Here is a 26,822-nt window from a genome sequence, read left to right as displayed (position 1 = left end):
ACCAGATATAAAAATTAACTCAAGATAAATCAAAGACTTAAGTGTAAGCCTGAAACTATAAAACTCTAAAAAAAGAGCAAAAACTTTCTGACATTTGGACTTGGCAATTTCTTAGCTATGATAGCAAAGGAATAGGCAAGAACAACAAAGTAGACAAATTGGATTTCATAAAAATTAAATTTCTGTGTATCAAAGAACACTACCAATGCGTTGAAAAGGCATCTCTATGGAATGGGAAAAAGTATTTGCAAATCACATATTTAATGAAGGGTTAATATTGAAAATATAGAGAGAATATCTAAAACTCAGTAACAACAACAACAAAAAATCCCGATTCAAAAATGGACAAAGGGCTTAAATAGATATTTCTCCAAAGATGTATGAATGATCAGTAAACAAAAAGTGGAAATAAATAAGTGCTCAACATCATTCCTTATTAGGGAAACTAATAGTGCAGTACTACTTCACACCTTTTAGGATACCTACTATGAAAAACAGAACACAGAATAACAAGTGTTGTTGAGAATGTAGAGCCCTTGTGCTCTATTAGTGGAAATGTAAATTGGTATAGCATAATGGAAAACCATATGCTGGTTCCTTAAAAAATTAAAATAGAATTACTGTATGATCCAGCAATTCCATTTCTGGGTATATACCCCAAAAAATTGAAAGCAGAGTTTCAGGGATATTGGTACATGCATGTTTGTAGCAACATTATTCACAATAATTAAACATGGTAACAAACCAAGTGTCCATGGACAGATAAATGGATAAGTAAAATGTGACCTATACATATCATGAAATATAATTTGGTCTTAAAAAAGAAGGGAATTCGGAAATATACTGCAACATGGAAATATCTGAGGACATTATGCTATGGGAAATAAGCCAATCACAAAAAGACAAATACTCTATGATTCTACTTACATAAGGTACCTAGACAAGTCAAAATCATTAAGACAGAAAGTGGAATGATGGATCCCAACGGACTGACTGACAGAAGAGAGAATGGGGAGTTATTATTTAATTGGCATAGAATTTTAGTTTTTCAAGATGTAAAGATTTCTAATGATGGGTGTTGGCGATTATTGCACAATACAAATGTACTTAGTGTCTCTGACTTGTATACTTAAAAAGGATTAAGATGGTAAATTTCATGTTATGTATATTATACCTCAATAAAAATACTGGGTTTCCCCAATATTTGTCAACATAGAATGATTATAAATGATAATAAAGAGGTTAGTAAAAAATTCATGAGATCTTAAATGTCTGTATGTATTAAATCTTTACAAGGAAACATCCGGTAGCATGGTGTCTGATAGTGATCTTGAGGGGAAATTGCTTATTAGTGACTTAAAGAGAACCATGTCATCTATTGAATTGCTAACATTATATCCTCTTGCACCTGGATTTTCCTTGGAGGTCACCCTTTTAGACATTAGCCAGATTTGACCCTGCTGAGCTTGAGAGCTCTGATGAGCTCATAGCCCAAGGTGGTGTCATTTTAAGACTGCATTACAATAAGAGCGTATCTGTCACAGATAAAAATATAGGAGCATATTTATGTCTTCATGTAATCCATCCATTGCTTTTTATAAACCTAAAGTTCTCCAGGGAGTGACACAAATTCACATAATGTTCCTTTGTGTTACAATTTGTATTTTGATCTCTACTTTAGCTGACAGGTATTTTTAAATAATAACCAGGATACCCCCTAGTGAATGCACACGTGTAGACATTAAAAAGTAAAAATTAGCTTAATGATTCAAGTTAAAGTCAGAATTCTGTTCTTCTGAATTATTTCTAATTTCATCTGCTCTGATTTTCAATCAAATAATACAATTTCAGGTTTGAAATTTACCAACTCTCTCCCCACTATTTAGTGGGGTGCTTTTCCATGTGTCTGCAGTTAATCTCTAAATGGGATGCCACTATGAGCCATTCTTACCTACTTTCCACAAGTATGAAAAGAGCAAAAGTTGTATGCTTTTTAAAATAATTCAGAGACTAGAGAATAAGCACCTATTATTTTTATGTACTAAGTTATGAAAATCAGTAAGGCAAAATATATAAGAATAACATACACAAATAGAACAGCCATGACCTTATTGTAGAGCCAACAAGTAAACAACACTGTGCAAATAAGGGTGTCTGCTAACAAATAGATATGATAGATAGTTTAGAGTAACTATTTTTGTCACATGTGAAAAAACTCTGATTTTTAAAAATATTTCCAAATACTAAAAATACTGTGATATAACTGAAATCTCTACTTGAACTCCCATAAAATGTACAGACATGGGAAAATCATTTAAAAGCTTGAGCTGGTCCTGAGTTACATAGATGACTTGAACCCAGAACCCACTTGCCAAGTGACAGGGCCTTAACTAGTTCCCAGGATGAGAAATGCTCTGTGGATCCAAAGTCATATAACCCTGTTTGTTGTCATGGCTCTGACACACTTCTGCCAGGACCCCTGAGGCTCTGCCACTCCCTTTATACTCTGCTGCCATGGCTCTTGGTTGGCTAATCTAAGTGCTCTCTTAGTGCGGCCATCTTTGGACTTTGGTGTCCTTTGGGAGACATTTTGCTTTCTCTTGCAGTCATGGGTTCTTCCTCAAGGCCTACATTGTTTTGACAATGTCATTTTCTATTATCCAGACTTTTAGGGGAGGACTCTATGGCAGATACTGGGGATCCTCACCCTCTTACTTCATCACCTTGGCTTCCCCTTCTCAGCACTCAGGACTCCAAGGTTTTAGGGACTGAAATACACTGGAAATGAGGGTGGGGAGGAGAGAGTTGAGTCAGCTGAACTTGTAACACTCATCTCTGCATTTGCCCTTCCTCTTGTGTTTATTATCTTACTGAATATCTTCCTGATCATTTAAGCCTGGAAACTGAGTGTCTTCTTGGCCTCTGTTTATCCTCTATCCCCAATCATTTATCAAATCCTTGTATCATAGTCCCATTTAAATTCATTCATTCACTTATTCTCATATGCCCCAAATTATTATCGCATGTCCCTATGTGCCATGTGGAGCTCTAGGGCTTGAGGCACTAGAACAAAACCAACAAAGTCCTCAAGGAGCTTATGTTTTATTTCCACAGACAGAAAAACAAATTAAAAAATAATTTTAAAAAGATATAATTTCAGGTCATATTTAATTCCCGTAAGAAAATAGAGTAAGGATGCAGATAGGTCATCACTAGTGGAGAGGGAGGAACTGGTACCTCAAGGCTTTTCTGAGAAATAAATCTTTGAGCAAATATGTAAAAGGATGAAATTCACAGATCTGTGGGGAAAATGTTCAACAAGCAAAGAAAATGCTAATTGAAAAAAACTTGGTATGTTGAAGGAAAAGCAAAGTAATCTAATGTCAGGATGTAAATTATTTTGGAGAGATCAACTAAAGCCAGAATGCATAGTGTATTAAATAATTTTAGATTTCATTTGGATGGAAAGCTATTAGAAAATAAGAATAATTACATATATGTGTTGCATTATTTTTGTATCAGACAGTGCTAATTTTGACTCTTGCTACTCAGTGTGTAGTCTAAAAACCAGTGGCATTAGTGTTACTTGGGAACTTTTCAGAAATGGAAATCTAAGCTCCTTCCTGGAATTACTAAATATGAAGTTGAATTTTGACAGGTTCCCAAGTGATTTGTATACACATTAAATGTAAAGCAGGGATCTAGACAATTATGCAAGAGTAGTCCTTGCAGCTTATTGCTTTTCAATTTTACCCTTCTCACTATTTTCTTTAAAATAATGTCCATCCTTATTTAAAACCTGTGAAGGGCCCAAGTTAATAGTCACATAAAGTGCAAACTTCTTACCTAGTTAGGCACACAAGTGGAGTTTTGGTAGTAACTCTTTAGCCTTCTCTTCTCTATCTAAGAACTTAACACACAGTCATTTGTGAATTACTGGTTTCTATCCAAACACCTGCTATTTTCTATTTCTTGTTTCTATATATGTTGTTTCCTCTGCCTTGGATATCTTTTTCTTCCTAGTCCACATGGGGACATATTTCTTGTTAAGTTAGATTATCTAAAATTTTTAAATAAGACATGCAGCTGCTTTCATTATCATGCTGAAGAACTGTTTATTAGAACACCCAAGGGGTATTGAGAATTCTTTTTTTCTTCTAGAATTCTATGCCATTGTTGGACTGTACAGTTCCCTGACAAACAATGACACAGACTTTGTGAAGTTTCACGTTAATTTGCATGTTGCACCTAGTAAATAGGCAAGTGATCTTTTTCTGGTAGAAAATGTAACCCAAAAGGCTATACTTTATTGTCATGAAAAACATTAACTTGGTATCTATGGAGATTCTCTACAGAAGACATTTTCATTATCTCCTTCTTTACTTTTTTTTTTTTTTTTTTTTAAACATGGCTTCTTTTAGCTCCTGGAACATGTTTGCAATACATGTTTTGAAGTTTTTGCTGATTTCAATATTGAGCCTTCTCTCCACTTTTCTTTCCCGGTTTGTAAGTCCAAGGAACTCCTGTTTCTTTGTAGGTCTCATACATTGTTGTTGCTAAAAAGTTAGTACTTTGGATCATATATTGTAACAACTCTGAGTATTGATTGTCTCCCCTCTCCAGAAGTGTTGCTGTTTGCTCATTTATTTAATGATTTGGTTAGAATAATTTTGGGAAGTCTATTTCTTCTTCTGTGTGAAGAGTCTGATGTTTCTCTCAAGAGGACACCACTTTGGGCATGCACAGTTACCTTGATAAGACTGGTTTTAACAGGACTTTTTTTTACTGTCTATTTGCTGGTTTCTCTGTTCAGGCGTCTGCCTCTATTGGAAATACACATAGATGTTTGCCTCCACTCATTGCCAGCTGATTGCTCTATCATCTTTGACAATGACCTGGAGCAAAAATCTAGCCAATTAAATACATGCTCCTTTCTAGGAAAATTTTTGAGGCCAATTTTTGAGGTTTGTTTTGATCCCACAAGGTTTCTTCTTAACTATTTCCTAAATTCTCTCATAAGCTACCAGACTTATGATTTAACTTGTTGTTTTCATGAAACTACCAGCTTCTTTTTGTTAACATACCACCAGAATTTCCATTGTTTCCACAAGGGCCTTTAGTTGTAAACTTTTATAATATGCTTCTAAATAAAGTCATTTCCTTTGGGAAGAGCTTTGAATCTCTCTGTTCCTATGATCTATCTTTCCTCTGGGAAAAGTCTCTAAGCCATGGTTCTGAAGTTGGGAGCAAGGACAGAGGCCATCTACTCCTGCAATGACATCCCTGATTTATGAGCAGGGAGTTGGGCAGGGACAGTAGCTTCTGGTCTTCTTGGCTTGTCTCTTCAGCATGGAACCTCTGCACTATGAACTTTCTGGAAGCTCATTATCCAACATTCTCTGCCTACTATTCCTGGCCTTAAGCATCCATCTGTGAGTGAGTGCTGGGTGGATGAAGGGAGACTCCAATCTCTCAGCTGTACTTAGGTGGAAGTTAGTTTCTGCAGCATAAAGCTGGGGGTTGGGTGATGAGAAATACTGGCAGTTTGCCCTTCCAGGGAGATATTGTAGCATAACTGGGAGAAGGGGGTATAGGAAATTCCGTGGTTTCTGTGTTACCTACCCAAAATGGAGTGGTGTGTGTGGGAGTGGTGAAGGAGTATGCCTTGACTCAAGTGCCACTGATTCTCACTGTTCTTACTGAAATTTAGTAGATTTTCTTAAATAAATGGTTCTTCATATGCTATGTGCCTGTATGCTTTTAGAACAACTTCAGAAATTTGAAATTGCTATTTGCTTTTGAAAAAAAAATTTTTTCTTCGCAATCTGTGGTTGTTTGGCTGGTGTAAATGGGTTCTGGGAAATCCTCACATCATCATTCTTAAAGTAGATCTCTAACTTCGTATCTATGTTCATAATCTTATTTTAGTATTTAAAATAAATAAAAATGTCATTTGTGATGGCCTGTATAAAATCCTATTTCTTGAATACCTATGGAGGTAGCTTGACCATTTTACTAGTTTCTTTATTAATAATTCAAAAAAATCTTTAATACCTGTTTATTCTATACATATAAGCCTCATAAGAGAAACATAGTATGATTTTCTAATTCCTGTTCATGTAAACCTTCCTTGTGGAGATTTCCTGATTTCCCAGTACAAAATTAAACATTTCTTGATGTCTACCACCTTACCCTGTAGATATTTCTATTACATTTATTGTAAGTGTTAAAACCTACTGTGTCCCTGCATTTCTTCTGATACAGTGGGATGTTAAAGACAGTGCTTCAGTCATGTGCTTTATTTATGTATTTATGTATTTATTTATCCAATACAAGTTTTCCATTTTTCTCTGTATATTATTTATATTGCCATATTTGTCCTTTCTATGAACTGCCTGAAAGAATTTTTGAAAGAGCTATGAGCAAACAATAATAAATTCAATTGAATTAGCACTTACTCTCTCTGGGACTCGGTTTCTTCATTTATTAAATGAAGGGGGTAAGCTAGGTCAGAGATCAGTCTGCTTACCTCTTTCTTAGCATAATTTTGATAGATGGTGAGTGTGCACGCCTTGTGTGTGTGTGTGTGCGTGCGTGTGTTAAAAATCTCTGTCTCTATATTATCTGACCAGAGACTGCTGTTTTCCTCTAAGATTAAGGAAATAAAGCAAAGGAGTTAAAGAGGAAACCATTTCCATTTCTGACACATGTGTATGGAGAGGAAGTGAGGCACAAAAAATGCATACATCAAATATAGTCCTCTAAATTTAAATTGTGTGATTCTCCAAACGCATAGTACACCCCTGTGAACAAATGCTAGTTCAGTTCTTAACTCTGGTTTGGAGTCCTGTTCTCAATCACTTGGACTTAATTTCCACACATATACAACTGGAATAGTCACATCTAGAAGAAAGAAATGAAATAAGAAATAAGTAGGTTATCTCATGCAGAGACAGATTAGGAAGCATGAGTTAGTCTGGAAACATGTTTAGAAACTCATCTCTTACTATTAAATGTTTATAAACCTTTTATAAGTCTTAGAATTTTTATTTTAAGTCTGGATGATATGAATACTGTTTTCCCAGATTATTAATCTGTAAGGCATGTTCTTTTATTTAATATATGTGACATATTCTATTTACTGTTAAAAATGGAATGCTTTAAATGTGTTTCTGTTTTTTTTCATTCAGCATGTGGTCATTTTTTTCCCTGATTATATCAAGGCCCTACTATGCATGTAACACTCTGTGAGGCATTAGCACAACCTCAGTATGTTTATGGTATCCACCTGCAAGGAAATCGATTTTTTACAGACTAGATCTGGTCCTTTGAAAGACAAACACTCCTGGTTCCGTTTTAATACAGCTTTAACTAGCATGACATAATAGTTGGAACTCTATGTTAGCCATCTCCTGCAAAAGCCTTTCTGGTAGGTTGTCCATTTCAAATTTTACACGCAGTTTTTAAGTCATTTGGTTTTATTTTGAATTAATTATATTTGACTCTTTATTAAAATTACATTTTTAAAACTGTTGGATTTCATAGATGCCTCTTTAAAATAATCCATAAATCTAATGCACTATGTATGTGTTTGATAAGGTAGTGTGACATTGGGGGAGGGGCCATAGGCAGATTTAACGTTTTAAAAGTTTATGTTATGGTTAAATAACATATGAAATTATTTGACAGGTCAGTAATGGAATACTTTTGAGATAGCAAAGTATGTCTTTTATTTTTCTGGTATGCCTTGTTTTCCTTTGTCCTTCAGAAATAATTGATTGGTCTGTACTCTGCTCCCAGGGAGGGATAGGACAAGATAGAAAAAAAAAAAAAAAAAAAAACCTTCCAGAAGCTTAAACCCTTTGTCCTGTATGCTAAAGCAAATGCATAAAGGGGCCAAGGCAGACTCTGTGAAAGAGGAAAATGACCAGGTGTAAGAAACAACAGTGGTAAGTGGCAACAAAAACTCTCCTCAGTTTTCAGGAGTTTCTATCATGAAATAGAGAACACACGTTTCTTGGGTGAGTAACACTAGCTCACCACTAATTTTTGTGATGTAGGGACAGGGTCTCCTCAATTCCAGTTTTTAAAATTTCTAAAAGAAAGTAGAAATCCAGATTTTAAAATATTGTCAACTAATTTTTTTTCTCTTTTAATAAAACTGTGTAAGAAAATAATTCCTATGTTAAACAATGAAGATACTCGGGGTTGCTTTTTTTCCCCATTGCCACATAGTTTTGGTTTTGCAGCAGCAGACATGAGGGGAGAAATAACTTTGAAAATTTTCATAAGGGAAAATATTTTCCTGCTTTGTCCAGATTAGAAGAGTCTGAGATTTGTGTGAAGGGAAACAGGAGGCAGTGAAAATTAAAAAGTCTAGGGCCATGTGTACTGAAGAGGTGGGAACATTGCACAGAAGGTGACAACAGATAACTTCTCATAGACTTTGTCACATGGTGACATACTGAGTAGACTCTAGGACCCTAAGACTGGCAGTGAGCAGGCAGCTGGGAAACACAGGAAAAAGAGACATCTTGGTGGAAAGCTGTGTGTAGGACCATTAGAGAAAGATGCTCTCCTGCTGCAGAAAGCCTGAGAGTTCCTTTGCCTTTATCTGACACACATCTACCAAAAATGTTACTGAGGAGACAAGGTAGAAGTTTCTTAGAAGTTCATCAGGATGAGGGCTCAAAGTAAATAGAATTAGTTCTAGCAGAATAAAGCTATATTGCTGGTGTACATGTGAATTTAATTGTGTCACACCTGATTTATTTATTGTTTGTTGCCTTTATAAACTAGGGTTCTCTTCTCTTTTTCTTCCCACCTATATAATTACTCTGGTTAATTTGTTTTCTCATGATTCATGTGTACATTTATGATAACTTGAAAAGCACATGCATTGAGGTAAAGAAAAGTCGGCAGAATGTAATAATGAAAGACCTACAAAGTGCAAATTCAAAACCAAAGTCTTCAATATGGTATTTGAATAATGCTAGAGAAATTAACACAAAGAAGACTGATGGAAAACCACATGCTACATATATTATAATGGTTGCTGGAAAAAAACACAACAAAAGACAAAAAAGAAAAATTAACAGAACATGAAACAAAATGAACCATCAAAACACAAGTGCAGAAAGGCTGACTTTTATTGTTTTCTTACTGTCTCCCTGCAAAGACCGTTTGATGGTTGTCTGAGGAATAGTAGATTTCTTATGCATCTTTACAGGTAGTCCACAGCTTATTTTAGTAATCTTCCCAAACTCTCTTATCACTCTAGCAAGAAACTTTTTATTCGACATTGGCAGTTAGATGGTTTGGATAGATATCCCAGTGCGTAATAACCAGATAGGCAAATATTTGTTGACATTAATTTGTGGGCTAAGGACTATACTAGATTCCTTAGAATTATCAGCGATATATAACACATGGGACCTGCCCACAGATGTGTACTTCTGGATTTTCAGTCGTAGCTAACATATATGTGTCTTCTATTGGGAAATAACAAATACCACAGGACAATGATGTATGTTACATGGCTTCTGTGAAACTTAACAAATATGAGGGATGGCTGGGCTAGTCAAATTTATCATGACACGTAGGAAGTGAGGAAGTTACATAATTTTTCTTTTCCCTTCGCCAATTTCTCAGCATAATTTATTGGACATATATTCATTTTACATTGTCTTATGGCATTTCTTTTTTATATAACACTTTTGTATATATACATTTCATTAAGAGAAATCTATTCTCTTTCATTGATCTTTTTCTACTTGCAGATATGCTATTTGAACTATCACTGCTCTAATATTTGTTTAATATAATCTCCTCTTTTATAACTCTTAAATACTAGCTTAGGTTTTCTAAATATTACTTTTAAGTGTCCTTTACGTATTATTCTGTATATGGTTAATGTAAAATATTTACTTTAGGCTTTTTTAATATTAATGACCTAAAACATAAATACAATCACATTATATGAGCAGCAATAGCAAAAACAATAGAATGGGTATAAGATAGAATGTAAAAGTGCAAAATCTCTTGCCCAAATGTAGGAAATATAGATTCATACCTATTTTTTTTCCAGGCAAGTGCCATTTAATTATCTATCATTCTGACATACTGCATTTTAGTGAATCCACAGACTTACTAATATTCCTTGTTAATGTTACCAAGGAATTGTTTACATGCATTGGGTACTTGGTTCACTGAGTCATTGAGTCTAGTTCCATTCCTCTTTCTGGATACTTGTATCCAGAGAGAGGATGAGGCAGCCTGGAAACCTGATGCTCCACACAGAGTCAATGCCAAGCCTGGAGACTACACTGCCTTCATTGTTAAAGATGAGCTCACGGCACATGTAGCAGGAAAAACTGCCAGGAACTAAGGGGTCTGATCATTTAGCACCAAACTAAACTTCTGTACTCTGTCTCAACGTGTAAGGTCCATTTTATTGAAATCAATTTCAGGTGGATGTTCCTGAGATTAGAATGATGATATAAGCTTTTAAAAAACAGAAATACTGTGTTTACTCTCTGACTAAACCTAAGGCCCAGATAATGGATTCACAGTTTTTACACAAAAAGCAATTGGTTTTTATACCCAAACATCTGGCAAACCCTGAAAAAAAATGATGCTCAATTTCATATAGGCAAGGTAAGCCAATGCTTCCCTGTGAATTTAGCTGATTAAAAAATTCTACCAAAGTGATCAAATTAATAGACGCTATGATCAAATAAATAGACACTATGCTTTCTCTACTATCTGTGGGTAAAATTCAGAGTTTTCATAAAGATGATAACTAGATTAGGATAATACAATTCCAGGATAGGAATTTTCTGCAAAATAGGCTTATTTCTTAATTTTCATGACCACTTTGCTTAATGATTCTTGTTTTCCTTATTATAAAGTTTAGATACTTGACTTTTTATTTAACTATTGGCCAAGATAGTTAGCATAGTTATACAACCATTTCATGTAATTATCTTCATGACAATGAAATTATTGCATTTAAATGTCTTAAATCTATCATTTTATGAATGTGTGATATATGTTAAGTTTAAACTAAAAATAAAAATAAATTTCTGACCTAAATCACAGAAGTAGAGAAGTCAGAGGAGACAAACATTTATGAAACTTATTCAATAAAAGAAAGTTATAACTTTGATAATTTGAACAATAGAAACTAAAAACTTTGTTTGGGGATGTTCTCCTTTCATTCTAATAAAGAAAGTTAATCTTTTAATTTTTTACTTTTTTTTTTTCAAAATTTCAAAAGCAAAAAGGATTGGGGTACCTGGGTGGCTCAGTGGGTTGGGCCTCTGCCTTCGGCTTGGGTCATGATCTCAGGGTCCTGGGCTCGAGCCCCGCATCAGGCTCTTTGCTCAGCGGGGAGCCTGCTTCCTCCTCTCTCTCTCTCCCTGCCTATCTGCCTATTTGTGATCTCTCTCTCTGTCAAATAAATAAAAATATCTTAAAAAAAAAAGCAAAAAGGACACTTGAACACGCTGACTGCATTGCAAAATTGCATGTGCACTTGTCTTAGTTTCATGGGTATATTTAGAAGGGTATTATCCTAAAATTAGAGCAATCAGTGTATAATCCATTAGGATTTTCCCTTCAGATTTTAATTATTGCTCTTGCTGTGAAATGTCCTCATGGGCTTTTTAAATTTTTTTGGCATTATGAGCATTATTGTATCAAAAAGTCACAAATTTAGTACATATTAATTTTGAGAATTTTCTTTCAAGATTTTATTTATTTATTTGAGAGAGAGAGAACAAGCAAGAGAACCTGAGCTGGAGGGAGTGACAGAAGGGGAGGGAGAAGCAGACTCCCTTCCGAGCAGGGAGACAATGTGGGTTCAATCCCAGCACCCTGGAATAATGACTTGACCAAAGGCAGGCACTTAACTGAGTCACTCTGGTGCCCCTAATTTTGAGAGTTTATATCTTTTTATTTTTTGGCATCTCACCACATATTTTCAAATACACTTTGGATGCTTAATCATTCTTGTAAGAATGAAGATTGAAATAATGAAAGTGAATATTGTTTTTACTAACATCTTCATTATTTTCAGGAACAAAAGGAATATGAAAAACTAATGTGAGTTTTATAACATGAACAGAGAGATTAGGAAAACAAGACTATATAGGATATATAAAAATTATAATCATTAGAATCTCTGTTGTAATATGATTATGTCCACATTTTGATCAAAGTTATTAAACCTAGAAAGTAATTGCATTTTCAAAATGTGGACTAATTTATGAGAAGGACAAATACATTAAGTAGTTTATTTAGCAGGAATAGTAGGATTACACAAATTGAAATCACTTCGTTAACTGATCAGTTATCATGTTTACATTGATTGGCCTATCCAAGGGAGATGGTATACAGCAATGGGCCACAGCAAAGAAATTGGCATTAGATTACACCATATCCACAACTCTACCAGGAAGGCAATCTAAATAAGCTCTCACCTAAATAATATCATATCTTTACTGACCCTGTCTTAGAGCAATAAATAGAACTGTGAAGATGCAATTCAACCTGAAAACATGCTAGTGGAAATTAAAAGATGATTCTATCAAATAATGCCTAGGAACAAAGTAAAACGTTCTATTCCTACTTTTCACTGGCCAAAATATCTGCAGGGACTTAAATCGTGCACATAAGAATATCTTTTTAAAACCAGCTACTTAGTTAAACCCTTTGCATACTCAATATGCACATAGCATAACTTTTTTCTTTCCTTTTTTTTTTTAATCAATAATGAAAATGACTTCAGAAAAGTTGAGTTTTTCAAAAGCCAAAGAATTGGCAAGTGCCCGTGACCTAGGATTCAAAGCCAAGCTTAATTATGATGAATATGAAAATAATAAGTAATATTATACTTAAACTTTATAAACATATATAACTGTAATTACACAAAATAATCGATCAGGAAAACATCTAATAAAACTGGGTGAAATAGAACTACAGATATTCATACTTAATTATAATACACTGCAGAATGAGTCCATGGTTTTGAGGAGTGTTGAGAAGTTGGTTATTTTGTTAAAGCTAATGGTCTTCAAAAAAACCACAAAAAACAAAACTAATGGTTCTTCATTTGCCTTTTCATGCATCTTAACAGGGGATATGTTCAGCCTCACTTTTAAACTCTCCCCCTAAAATTGAACTTAATAATTGTACAAACCATAAGAAAATAAAAATAATTATTTAGTTTAATTATTATTTAATTTCTTAAATATGAAAGATAATTTTTATAAGATAAATAATACTGAACAATGTTATCAACCTTCTCAAAAAACTTTTTGGAAGAATCATTTCAAATATTTGTATTCATTTTTTTCTAGATCTACTTGGGAAAATTTAACATTATGTTTCAGAAGCTATTGTGACTTTTTTCTGCCCCATTTAACATTATTAGAATTCTGGTTGGAGTGGATATTTGTACCAATTTAACTACTTTTGAAATTATAATTCTTTGGCAAAGATTTGTCAATGGAATTCTTGTTATTTAGATTATGTAAATACATATCTGATGTTTCTAGTCCCTGAGCTCAGAGATTTTCAATAAACTATGAATACCAAAATAATTCAGAATATTTTCTCCTTCTCCTCCAAAAAGGAAAACTCAGATGTGATGAATCTCTACTGATAATTAGTTCATTGTACATTTATATGTCACATCAACATTCATGATAGCCAATCATATGCTTTCCTTTTTAACTTCCTGATGAGTGACTTATTTATTGGTAGCTTGAGATCAGCAAATCCTATAAATCAGAGCTTTTTGTCTCCCCATCTGAGAATCAGTTATTAAATATTTACCAGCACACAAACTCATTTTGAATCTCCTTCAGTCTGATCATTCCATAATACAGCAAAGCAGAGAACCAGAACTTGTATCCTAGTAAAATTATCAAGGAAATGCAGTAAACCATGTTTTTGGTTTTTTGGTTGTTTATTTGTTAGTTTCTGAGAGGGAGAAAGGGGCAGAGGGAGAGGGAAAGAATCTTAAGCTGGCAAAGAGCCTGACACTGAGCTCAATCTCACAGCCCTGAGACCATGACCTGAGTGGAAATCAAGAATGAGACACTTACCCAACTGAGCCACTCAGGTTCCCCTACAGTAAAGACTCTTGAGAGCTGGTTCTTTATCCTTTTCCTAGGCGGTATTCTGATTTTTTTTTGGTAAGCCTCTATTTCAAGTGACAGCAAGAATATACACATCTTAAATGATATTTTATAAAAGAAGGGGAGAAATATATGATATTTATTCTCCAAATGATGAAATATATCATCTCATCTTTTACGGACTATGCCGGTTAGGGAGTTTGTGAAACATGGTACAGAGGCCTTGAGTGAAGATTAGAGATTTCACCAATGTGATGGAATTACCTCTCTTTTCTTGGCCAAAGAGCTGCTCAGTAAAATTTGCTGGGTTTCAATTTCTTTTAAAAAGATAATAGTGGCTTTCTTTTTTCCTAAGATTTTATTTATTTATTTGACAGACAGAGATCACAAGCAGGCAGAAAGGCAGGCAGAGAGAGAGGAGGAAGGAAGCAGGCTCACCGCTGAGCAGAGAGCCTGATGCAGGGCTTGATCCCAGAACCCTGAGATCATGACTTGAGCCAAACGCAGAGGCTTTAACCCACTGAGAAACCCAGGCAACCCAATAATAGTGGCTTTTGAAATCAAGGATGGCTTTCTTCAGGCTGAAGAAAGTTAACTCCAAATATTTCGCAGAAGATTGCAGGTGATATTTGGATTTTGAATTTTTATTGATTTGTGCAACTTATTATATCACCGGTTATGTGGGTACACACCTGCATCAGAGATGCTGTCCACAATGTAAAGATTAAAGGTTAACGTTTGTGAACGGCAGTTGCACACAGCTATTCATTACTTTATAATCGATTTGTGGGAGGGGAAAAGGAGGCATTGAGTGCTTTAAATCACATGTGGCATAATTTTCCCCTGGGCAGAGTGATGAGGAAGATGCAGAAAATGCAAGCTGAACAAGGAGAATGCTAGCACAGAGACAGATACAACTGAACAAACGTTATTATGGAAAAATGGCAATTAAGATTCTCTTAATTAGCCTGTCATTTTGTATTTGTCATCATAATGTTTGTTTTACAATGCTTTATTAAATCTGGCTTTATGACAAACAGTCTGCTGGCAATGCATCCTGCTGGGCAACATACGGCATCACACCTAATGAATATTAATGCTGCAAAGTATAAATGGTCTTCAGGGATGGCGCTGATGTCTGGGAAACTCCTACATAGGGCATTACTATTCAGAAAGGTTAACTTACATACTTCTCATCATTTTTTTTTTTTTTGTCTCTCACTGTGACTTAGGCTTTTGCCTATGAAACCTCAAATGTGCACTCAAAAGTTAAAACTGTTTGCTCTTTAATATTATTATGTCTGTTCTAAGCAGCCTTACTCTGCTGTTTCTTCCCACCAACTGTCTCCTCATGAGGCGTCTGTTCATTTGCATGCTTCCTAGCCAGGTGAGTCTGTTATGCCCAATAATGCACTTGCATCTGGACCAGATGTTTCACTACTGTAACTGTACAGTGCCTGCATGCTCTCATGTTTCCAAAGTCAATAACGGGTCTTTTTTTTTTTTAAACATTGCCCTATATATACTCTTCTGATTGTTACTGCTTTCTCTCACACTGTGCATCAGATGCAATTTCCAGTAATTTCTAAATTAACTGGATTTTCCTACAACCAAACCCAGAAATTTAAAGCAATAAGTAAGAAGGATATTTTTCTCCACATCATTATTTCAAAGCATGCCTCAGAATTCAATTTGTGTCATTACAAACCACATCCAACCCAGAGTGCTGCAAAACAATTACAAAAATTTTGAGTCAGTTTCCCCTCCCCTCGCAACAATATACAAAGTTTTGGATAGGAAATCAAAAAGAAGTCAATCATACCTCATTTCCTCTTTCAGGATTTTAGAGAGAGGTTATAAAAAAAACTCAATCATGAAATTATATAATATTTGGAGGCTATTTCTACAGAAATTGAAAAATGTGTAGGCTGAAAATAAATGATTGCAGATGGGACTCTGTCATTGTCCAAATAAATCTCCTTGTGTAATATTACATTAAAAAGTACTGTACTGTACATAATGTAAAGTAATTAGTTGCAAACTGTACCAACAAATCAGTTTAAGGAAAATGCAGGTATCATTAAAAAGCCTGCAAATATTCTGAAGATTTCTGCTTTTATCCCCGAGATAATCACAAGCATACCCTCATTCACTAGTTACTTTGCTGCAGATACATTGGAAGTAAGGAAGGAAAAGTAAGAGTGGATTGCAAAAGTTGATTTCAACAGGCAAAACCAGAAATCATCTCCCAAACCCAAATAATATGAGAATGGATTTCATCTAATGATGAATAATGATGCTCTTACTATTTGTTGGTCATTTACTGTTTACATAATATTTTATATACAGTAATTTAATTTGAGCTATCATGTGAAGTGAATTTTTAAAAGCATTTCAAAGTGCAGATGCTTTTATTTCTGATGTAGCTACAGTAATGTCTAATGTCTAGACCATGAGCTAAGCTTCTCTGGAGCTTTATGGAAGGCACACTGGAGGTTGTATGATATCTCTATTACCATCCAACTGAGGAGGGAATTAGTTTTGTTCAGATTGGATCTTCACCTGAAAATTGCTACTTATATGACAAAAACTTTTCATACATTTATTCCACGAATTTGTATAGAGTGCCTCATAACAATGAGTAGTACGCAAGAGGCAGTGGACTCCAAGGTCATGAGACAGAGGAAGAAAAGGCATTCTTGAACTAATACTTAAGAAAATGCAGATAGTAGACCCAGGACATGGAGCAATGCCTTCTTAACAAATCAGGTTATATCTTGCAAAGGGTAGGATGGGGTTAATTAGATAAAAGTGGTGGCATGTGGTAGATAAACCCAGAACAACAACAGCAACAGGCTATCTAGAATTTACAAAATGCAAGGACAAATACTAAGGTGATCCTCTTAGCCAGTGGGTGAATGATGATTTCTTTTTCTCTCCAACTAGATTCTTCTTATAGAGCATTATACAATTATGTATAGACTAAGGTATACAGAACAATTGTACAACATTAATATTAAGAAGTTTTTTCTATATAAACTGTAAAACTATGTCAGAATCTACTGACTCATGCAGTGCTTATTATCTATTAAATGGTACACATGAAATTTAGAGTAAAATATGTATTAATCCTCATTCCCAGAGGATAAATTCAGCCATTTTAAGTAAACTTACATTCATGTTTCTTGTTTTTTTTCTTCATAAGTACACAGTTAAGTGTCCCTTTTGATGTAGTCATAGATAGATATCTGGGTTGGGTAAGTCATATTTGACAGTGGTATTCTGATGCCTGATTGATAAAACAAGAGAAACAGCACCTCTTACCAAATATCAAGGAGATATTTTCTCGGTATTTTATTTATTATGGCATCTTCAGTATTGTACTGTTCAATCGGTCAAAACACTGGGTTACTCTCTCATGCTCGGCCAGTCCTGGGAATATAAGACAGAGATAAGTTCTTTAGAAGCTGCATGTGGTAAAGAGAGTAACATGAGGCATAATTAAAGGTTGAACGGAGAAATAGAGTGTGCATGTTTGGAAGAGGTGGCGAGAACAAAAGGTGATGAGAGCATTAAGGTTTGTAAGCTGACACAGCTCATAGGATGATCTCAGGACTCTCAAAGAGCCTGTGTTCATTGATCGATGTTCAGTGTGTATACACAGTCCAGCTTTTAGAGATGGTGGAAGTTTCTCAATCTTTTTGCAGAACAAGCTCTGCTTTATAGCCTTGCATGTGTTAAGAAAAAGAAAAAAAAAATTTTTTTCCTAAATAACCTACAAAAGGAGAAATGGCTACAACATCTTTTCTGGGTAAATCTGCTAATACCACATTCAAATAAATAAACACAATTAACCAATTTTCCTGATGTTTATTTTAGAAACCACTACTCTCATTTCTCTTTAGTATCAGAATAGCTAGCAAATAATCCTATATTACCGCTTAGGTTTTGAGTAGCGGTGTTTTCTTTTTCACTTTTGATATCATTTGGTGACAATGCTTTACATTTCATGGTAGTAAGTTCAAATAATTTCTAAATAATAACACTGTGTGGTGAACTTATTAAGAAATTGTATTTTGAAAACGTGTACAGATGCTTACATATCACTACTGAAATATTTAACTGGTGGAAATGGAAGGGTGTAAAAAAACTTAAGAAGTTAAAATATCTGCCAAAGGTTAAAACCAAGAATCCTATCATCTTGCAGATTTCTTACATTTCCTAACAAATTGAACAGCCAACGGATGAACCCAGGAATAATGCAAACACCAATAAGAGTTGCATCCTCAATATAAAGCACTAAATCCTTTGTTTATGCAGCTGCTAGAAAAGAACACTTTGGGGCTAAAAGGATGAATTTCAATCAAGCCAAACTGTACTCTTTGGGGGTGGGGAGATCCTTACTAATATTTTCCCCTAGAAAGAGAAATTAACAAATTAAAAATGTTAGATACAAATATCTCTGAAGATCAATCCATGTTTTGCCCTCTAAAAATATTCTCTATTTCCCAAAGGTTGACTTTCCACCCAGACATTCTCAAATATAAATAATATAACGTAAAGGCAATTTAGTTTTGTTATGTTGTGCTTTGCTTTTCAGATGAGTTAATTATACACAGTAATTTTTGACAATAAACATTTCTTTTTGTTTTGAAACTGAAGGAAACCCAGCTTGAACAAACTTCGGCCAAAAAGGAAGTACATTTGTTTGTAGAAACATACCACTGAAAGTCACACGAACAGCTGTCTGTAGGGACAATTGTAAACAATATTTTCAGGTTCTCTATCTCACATTGTCACACTTAGTCTCTCTTTGTACAGATGTGTTTCTTCCATGCTATGGATGTCATGTCTACCAGTTGCTTCCATAGTCCTAATCTACCCTTCATCAATTGATGAGAACTAGCCTCTTTTCTTCTTTCTTTCTTTCTTTTTTTTTTTGAAGTATAATTGGCATGTGATATTATATTCGTTTCAAGTATATAACATAATAATTTAATATTTATTTATACTGTGAAATGATCACCACACTAAGTCTTGTTAACATCGGTTACCATATATAGTTCCAAACATATTACCTCTCTTAAATTCTAGTTTCAAAATTTCTGGAGAAGTTAACTAAATAGTACATCTTTGAGTACATATGCAACTTTTTCTAATTAATGATGGTCAGGGTGGGACGTATACAATGTTAGCTCTTATTCAAACCACAAGGCTGAAGCAGTGATGAGGGTGGTGCAAGAGAGAACAGTTGCCGTAAAGGATGAAGGACAAAATAATAGATTTTACTACTGTATGCAACTTTGAGTTTATTATAATTTTTTTCACATTATGTACTTACTTCTCTTGATAACTGTCATAATTTTAAAGGAATATATGTTCCTAGAAATATTGAAAACTGAACATTTTTTTGAAAGATTTTATTTATTTGACAGAGGGAGAGAGATCACAAATAGGCAGAATAACAGGCAGAGAGAGAGAGGGGAGCAGGCTCCCTGCTGAGCAGAAAGCCCAATGCAGGGCTTAATCCCAGGACCCTGAGACCATGACCTGAGGTGAAGGCAGAGGCTTAACCCACTGTCACCCAGGCACCCCGAAAACTTTGAACTTTTAAAAAAATATATATATTTTTACAATATCAGAAAAAGAATACTAACATGGTATATGAGGTAGCAAGTCTGTATTGCAGACAAATGTTTTGAAAACAGCATTGGGCATATTTTTTTAAGTAGGCAAAAAAATGTCCTACTTGGGAATAATTTACTTTTCAAATAAAAAAGAGTATACATATCGATTGCTCCTGTGTGGTGCTGGGCAATGACTCAGTAGTTTTAGACATATTATTTTACTTATTTTTATGATTTAAAATAACATGGATCCATTTATAAGTGAGCAAATTTAGACTTAAGGAGGTTTTATAGCTTCCCAATGTCACTGGGTACACAACAGAATCAGGATTTTGAACTCAATTTCTCTAAATGCCTCTTAATCACTCAAATGCTGTGAGTGTAAACTAATAAAATTACAATATATTGTATGTGATTCTAAAACACAAGAGGAAGAATATTTGAAAATTTACTTTAAGTTAGGGACACCTGGGTGACTTAGTCAGTTAAGCAGTCAACACTTGATTTTGGCTCAGGTCATGATCTCAGGATCATGAAATCAAGCCCCAGTTAGGGCTCTGAGTGTGCTGAGTGTGAAGCCTGCCTAAGAGTCTTTCTTTCTGCCCCTCCCTCATTCATGTGTGTGTGCTCATGCTAATGCTCTCTCTCTCAAACAAACAAACAAAAAACCAAAAACAACTACTTACTTTATTTAAAAAAATGAGCTACAAAATGTGAACTGGAATTACATTACCATATATGGTTCTAAAAATTCCAAAAATACATTATTGTATTCCAGACTCATCATTTTGTTAATATATCACTTATTTTAAAAATGTGGAGCTTTGAGAAAACTGGATAAGGTAACTTAATATCTTGATTCTCAACAGTAAATTCTTTTAAAAATCTTGTAGCATGATAAATTAGCTAGATTTGGAAAACAAGAACAGTATCTATTCATATAGAAATTATAGATTAATTACACTGATCTTTTTTCTACTATGAGATTGTATACTATTCTGACTTCTAAACTTCCTTCCTAATGTCAACAGTTTGTTTTGTTATGTTAGTTCCTCTTCTCCTTTTTTTAGAACTTTATTCTCTTTGGTCTCTATTTCCAAGATTATTTAGTTGTGTGACTCTCAAATCTTATCTACCAGCCTGGTCTTCATCATAAATAGAACCAACAATTAGCTGACAATTTTCTTCCTTTAAAAATGAACACTCCTTTTTAACAAGTTTCTGATTCTTGTGTGTATTTTAACATGGGCTTTAGGGAGGTGATGACTTTACTGAAATTGTTTTTTAGCTATGTCTCATGTCTCAAAGGACAAGGATTTGGTTGTTTTTTGTTTGGTCTGGTTTGGCTCATAAAATCTCAGTGATATCTCATAATGACTCACTATGTGACTTTCTGAGCAGCACTTAAAATATTCAGAAAAACAGGGTGCTTGGGTGGCTTAGGGGGTTAAGGGTCAGACTCTTGATATCCACTCACATCATGATCTCAGGATCATGGGATCAAGCCCCATGTTGGGCTCCTATCTTAGTGTGGACACCGCTATAGATTCTTTCTCTCTCTCCCTTTGCCCTTCCCAACTGCTTTCTCTTTCAAATAAATAAATCTTTAGAAAAAAAAGAATTTTCAGAAAACTATTGAACAAGTTTTTATCAAGGGCCTATTATTCAAATTGGTAAGGTCACACACAATTCAAAATGCTGGGAAGTAGCAGTGATAGCAGTGAACACGACAGACAAGAAACTTATATCTTAGATAAGAGAATAATAGATTTAATAATAAAAAATATAATGATAAGTGAATAATGAATTATTAAGAAATAACAGCAACATATTAAAATAAATCTATTTAGTTTGGATCCTTAGAGAAAACCTTAAGTATGTGAGCATCCGACTGAGCTCTACATGATAAGAAGGAGCCAACCACAGATGAAATAGATGGAAACATGCCCAATAAAAAAAGAAACACAAAAAACTAAGTTCTTTCTTATAAGATAATAGAAAAAATACATATTGGGTTCTGCTCTTGGCTCCTGACATAGAACTTCTGAAATCTTTGTAATCTCCTAAATGATAAGAGCACTAAGAACATCTTTTGTTCTAATATTTGGTCTTTGACCCTGTCCCTGACATAGGAATCCCAAAACTCTTGTCATTTCCTGGGTGATAAGAGTGTCTTTTGTTATAATGAGGCAACTTTGGGTAAGCTCCTGTATAAAGTCTTGTCAATGGAAAGAACAAGCCATGATTAGAAGCTTGGAATTTTCAGCCTCTTGAGAGGGGGGAAGGGCTAAAAATGAAGTTAATGATCTATTACACCTATATAATACCTCCATAAAATTCCAATAGTATGGGGTTCAGAGAGTTCCTACATTGTAAAACATAGCCTCATCAGAGAGTGATGCACCCCAATTCTATGTGGACATAAGTCCTTTTGCTTGGGACCCTCCCAGACCTTACCATGTATATCTCTTCATCTGTATCCTTTGTCATATCCTTAATAAACTGATAAACATAAGTCAGTGTTTCCTTAAGTCCTTGAGGTGCTCTTGCACATTAATCAAACCGAGGAAGGGTTTGTGGTAGCCTTCAATTTGTAGCCAAATCAGACAAATGTTAGATAACAAAAGTGGATAACATGGGACCTGGTATTTGTGATTGGCTTCTGAAGATGGGTGACATCAGTCTTATGGGACTGAGTTTTTAACCGGTGGGATCTGATGTTATTTCCAGGTAAGTAGAACACCCAGCTGGTATTGTAGAGAAGTGATTGTCATGAAGAAAAATTTCCACACATTTGGTGATCAGAAGTGTCATAAGTGAAGTGCTCTGTGTGAGTAGAAAAGGAAACACACAGGTAAGAAAGGTGGGAAAGTGAGATGTATCCTTACACATTTAAATTTATACACTTACATAGAGTGATGTACCAAATATCTCTGGAGTGATACCAGATAATCTTGAATAAGTAAACAGGGCATTGTTTATGTAGAACTTTCTAAGGCAAGAATTTTAAGACAATGAGAACATCTTCTGATTATTTTATTTTGACTGGTAAATATATTATATTTTTGTAATGGGGTTAATTGCATTGAGGAAAAATTAGAAAGCTAATTAGTTGTCTGGGGAAGAGTGATATTAATGGTTAGTTAGTCTTCTCCTTTGTATATTTTTAAAAGAGTGATTCTTTCAGTTCAAGATTTGCCAAATAGAAAAAAAGTATTTGTACATAAAATGATGATGATGATGATGATGATGATGCATCCCAACACAAGGATAGCAAATAAAGCATGCACTGAAATTTTCACACAGACTTACCTTTTGGCTGGATTCCCTTGTCCATTATGCAACCCACATAACCACACACTGTGGACATGGTGGTAGTAGTTGAAGTGTTGTGAAGTGAATGGATTCCAAATATATTTTGAAAGTAAAGTTGCTATTTGATTGCTTATAAGATTGAGAGAATAATATAAATTAAAAATAATATCTAGATTTCTGACTTGACATATTCAGTTGATGTTTATTAAAATTAAAAAGATCAACAAGAGCATTTTGGGGGGTAAAATCAAAGAGTTATATTTTGGCAAAATTGTGCACAAAGTCTACTAGAAATCTAAGTGGAAATATGTAGTCATGTGGGAAAACAAATTTGGTGTTCTGGAGAGATGGGCTCATGTGATAGAATTTGAAGTCACAGGATTAGATGAGATCATGTAAGGAGAGTGATTAAAGTTTAGATGGACAAAACAGGTGGTTCAGGATGAAGCCTTGGAACACATCAACATTTGAGACTGAATATTTGAGCTACCAAAGGAGATGGAGGTGAGGTGAAGCAAAACCAGCGATTCAAAGGAAGAAAGTGTGTCTGGAAGGAGATAACTATGGTTTTAAGAACCTTGCAAAGATCAGACTTAGTGGAGGAGAAGACTTGGAAGCTCTATCCTAGTGGTGTGAAAGAAGGATGTAGATAAGAAAGTGCCAAAATTGTCTACAAAAGACTGTTTCAATAAGTTTTGCTTAGTGACAGCAGACATGTGGGACTATAGCTAAGGTGAGATGGGTGGGGGTGGGATGTGGAGGTCAATTTGTATTTGTTCACTTTTAGAAAGGGAAATGGGAATGACCTGTAATAACTAAGAAACTATATACAGAAAAGGGAGGGGAAATTAGTAGTAGTGAAGCCTTAAGATGGTAAAAAGTCTCAAGAAACCTGTGGGGTAGTGATGTTTATAGAGTATTAGGCTTCAGTTAGAGAAAAGGGAACATTCAGAGCAGGGTTAGAGCACATCAGTGCTTTGCTGTTGACAGAAGGTGCTTTGCAAAGGGCACAAGTGAGGGTTTGGGAGTTAAGAGATTAGAGGAGATTAATGGATGTACAGTGTAGGGTGGGGATGTGAGTTCAGTTAGTGATGGATGGCGGAGATGTCTTGGGCCTCTCCAAATGGCTAAGGAGAATCAGAAAGTGAAGAATAACAAGATTAACCCCAAAAATTTCTTAAGAGAAAGTGGATAAACAGTTCAAGCTGGAAAACACAGAGTTCCCACATATCATTGCTTCCTGTAGCTCTTATTTTTTGATGGCCAAATGGTGATTGAAACTTCCTCAGACAACTTCTTCCTTAGGTGGCCTGGGGGCTGAGTCTCAGTTAAAGCCTCTCTTTTTTCTGGGCTGGTGTGTGGAGGCGGGGGAGACTAGGGAACATCTCTGCAGCATGAAGATATGGCTACCAGGAAACCAAAAGAAGACAATGAAAAGAGGATTTGTCAGTGAATTGAATGAGTAAAGGGATGACAGAAATAAATAAATACTCTTTGTAAACAAGAGGAATAAAATGAGTTTTTTTTCTCTTTTTTAATTTCAGCAGTAAACTATCTACTTTTTGCTGTTTTAGAGTCCCATGAACTCTAAGAACATGAAACATGAAGAAAACTACACCAAGGCTTACCATATTCATACCATTTAAAATTGGTTGGGGTGTTGGGGGCACATTATGTAAGAGGGAAAAAGGAAAAAATAACAAAAAGGCAAGAAAAAATTTCAAAACAGGAGGAGGTAGAATGCACTTTTTTAAAGTACTAAAATGGGGGTCCTTGGGTGGCACTGTCCAGTTAAACATCTGGCTCTTGGTTTCCCCTCAGGTCATGATCTCTAGGTCCTAGGGATTGAACCCCATGTGGGGCTATACATTTAACAGGGAGTCTGCAAGGGAGTCACTCTCTCTTTCTCCCCCTGTCCTTCCTACCATATACTCTCTTTCTCTCTTTAAAATAAATAAAATCTTTAAAAAAAAAGATTTTATTTATTTATTTGAGAGAGAGAGAGGGCGAGAGAGAGTGGGATGAAGGGCAGAGGGAGAAGTAGACTCCTTGCTAAGCAGGAAGCCTGCTGCCAGACTCCATCCTGGGATTCCAGGATCATGACCTGAGCTACAAGCACACTCCCAAACAACTGAGCCACCCAGACACCCCTAAAGTAAATAAATCTTTAAAATAAAGTACTAAAATGAACACACAAAATTATAAACTCAAAATTAACCACTAATAATTAAAATAAAATAATTATATGTATTGTTATACATATGATTGAAATGAAAGCTATAGTTAATAAGAAAACAATGGAGATAAAATGAATTATTAAAAAAACTCAACCTCAAAAAAAGCAGGAAGAGAAAATATAAAAAGTGCTGATGGTGCAAATTAAAAACAAATAATGGAACTAGATATAAGCCCATTCTTTTCAGTAATTACATTAAAAACAAATGGTTTAAATACCATAATGAAAAGACAGAGAGATAGAGATAGGATTTAAAATGTAACATCCAAGTATTTGCTATCTACCAAAAAAGCCCTACTTCAAATATAAAGGTATAGATAAATTAAAACTTAAAGGATGGAAGATTATTTATATAATTAATTCAAAGAAGGTAGTCTGATACTATATTAGCATCAGACAAAATAGTTTTCTGATCAAAGAACTTTTCTAGGAATAAAGAACATCATTTCATAAAGATAAATCTATTTGACAATTCATAATAATTATTAAAATAAAACAAAGCTTCCAAATACATGAAACAGAATCTGGTAGAAATATAAAGAGAAAAGACAAATCCATAATTATAGCTCAAGATTTTGACAGCTTTTCACAATACAAAATACCTTTCAAAGCTTTCACAATAATTGTTATAATAAGCAGACAAAATCAGTAAAGATTTAAGACTGGAAAAACACTATCAACAGGCATGACCTAATTGGCAGTTACAGAACACTTCACCTAACAACAGTAGGAAACATATTATTCAAGTATATAAAAAACATTTGACATTAGACACCATAATTTTAAGCAATAAAACAAGTCTCAGTATCTTAAAAATAATTTAATGCAAAGTGTGTTCTCAAATAACAATGGAACTAAATTAGAAGTCAATAATAGACAATATCTGGAAATTACCCAAATATTTGAAAACTAAATAGCAGATGCTCAAATAATTTATGGGTTGTAGAAAAAATCAAAAGGGAGATTATTTTAAACTGAATTTTTAAAAACATTTTAAATATTATTTTAAATGAATTATTTGAAACTGAAAGGGAAAGTATTTTAAACTGAATGAAAACAAAAAAAAACACATATCAAAATTTGTCAAATGCAGCATAAGTAGTGTGTAAGAGGAAAGTTGTTTTGTTTTTTCTTTTTTACATTTTCTTTCTTTGTTTTATTTTTAAGAGAGGGAGAGTGAGGGGAGGGACAGAGGATGAGGGAGACAATCTCAAGCAGCCTCCTTGCTGAGCATGGAACCAGATCCCATGACCCTGGAGATCGTGACCTGAGCAGAAACCGAGTCAGAGGCTTAACGAACTGAACCACCCAGGGCCCCAAGACGAAGGTTTATAGCAATGAATATAAACAGAAAATAAGAAAAGTTGCAAATCAATGACCTCAGCATCCACTTTAAAGAACCAGAAAAAGAAGGGGCACCTGGGTTGCTCAGTCGAACATCCAACTCTTGATTTTGGACCAAGTTATGATCTCAAGCTTCATTGAATCTAGCTCTGTAAA

This window comes from Lontra canadensis, unplaced genomic scaffold (assembly GCF_010015895.1).
Source record: "Lontra canadensis isolate GAN:19392208 unplaced genomic scaffold, GSC_riverotter_1.0 scaffold80, whole genome shotgun sequence".
Taxonomy (NCBI): Eukaryota; Metazoa; Chordata; class Mammalia; order Carnivora; family Mustelidae; genus Lontra; species Lontra canadensis.
Note: the sequence above shows the minus strand (reverse complement) of the source record.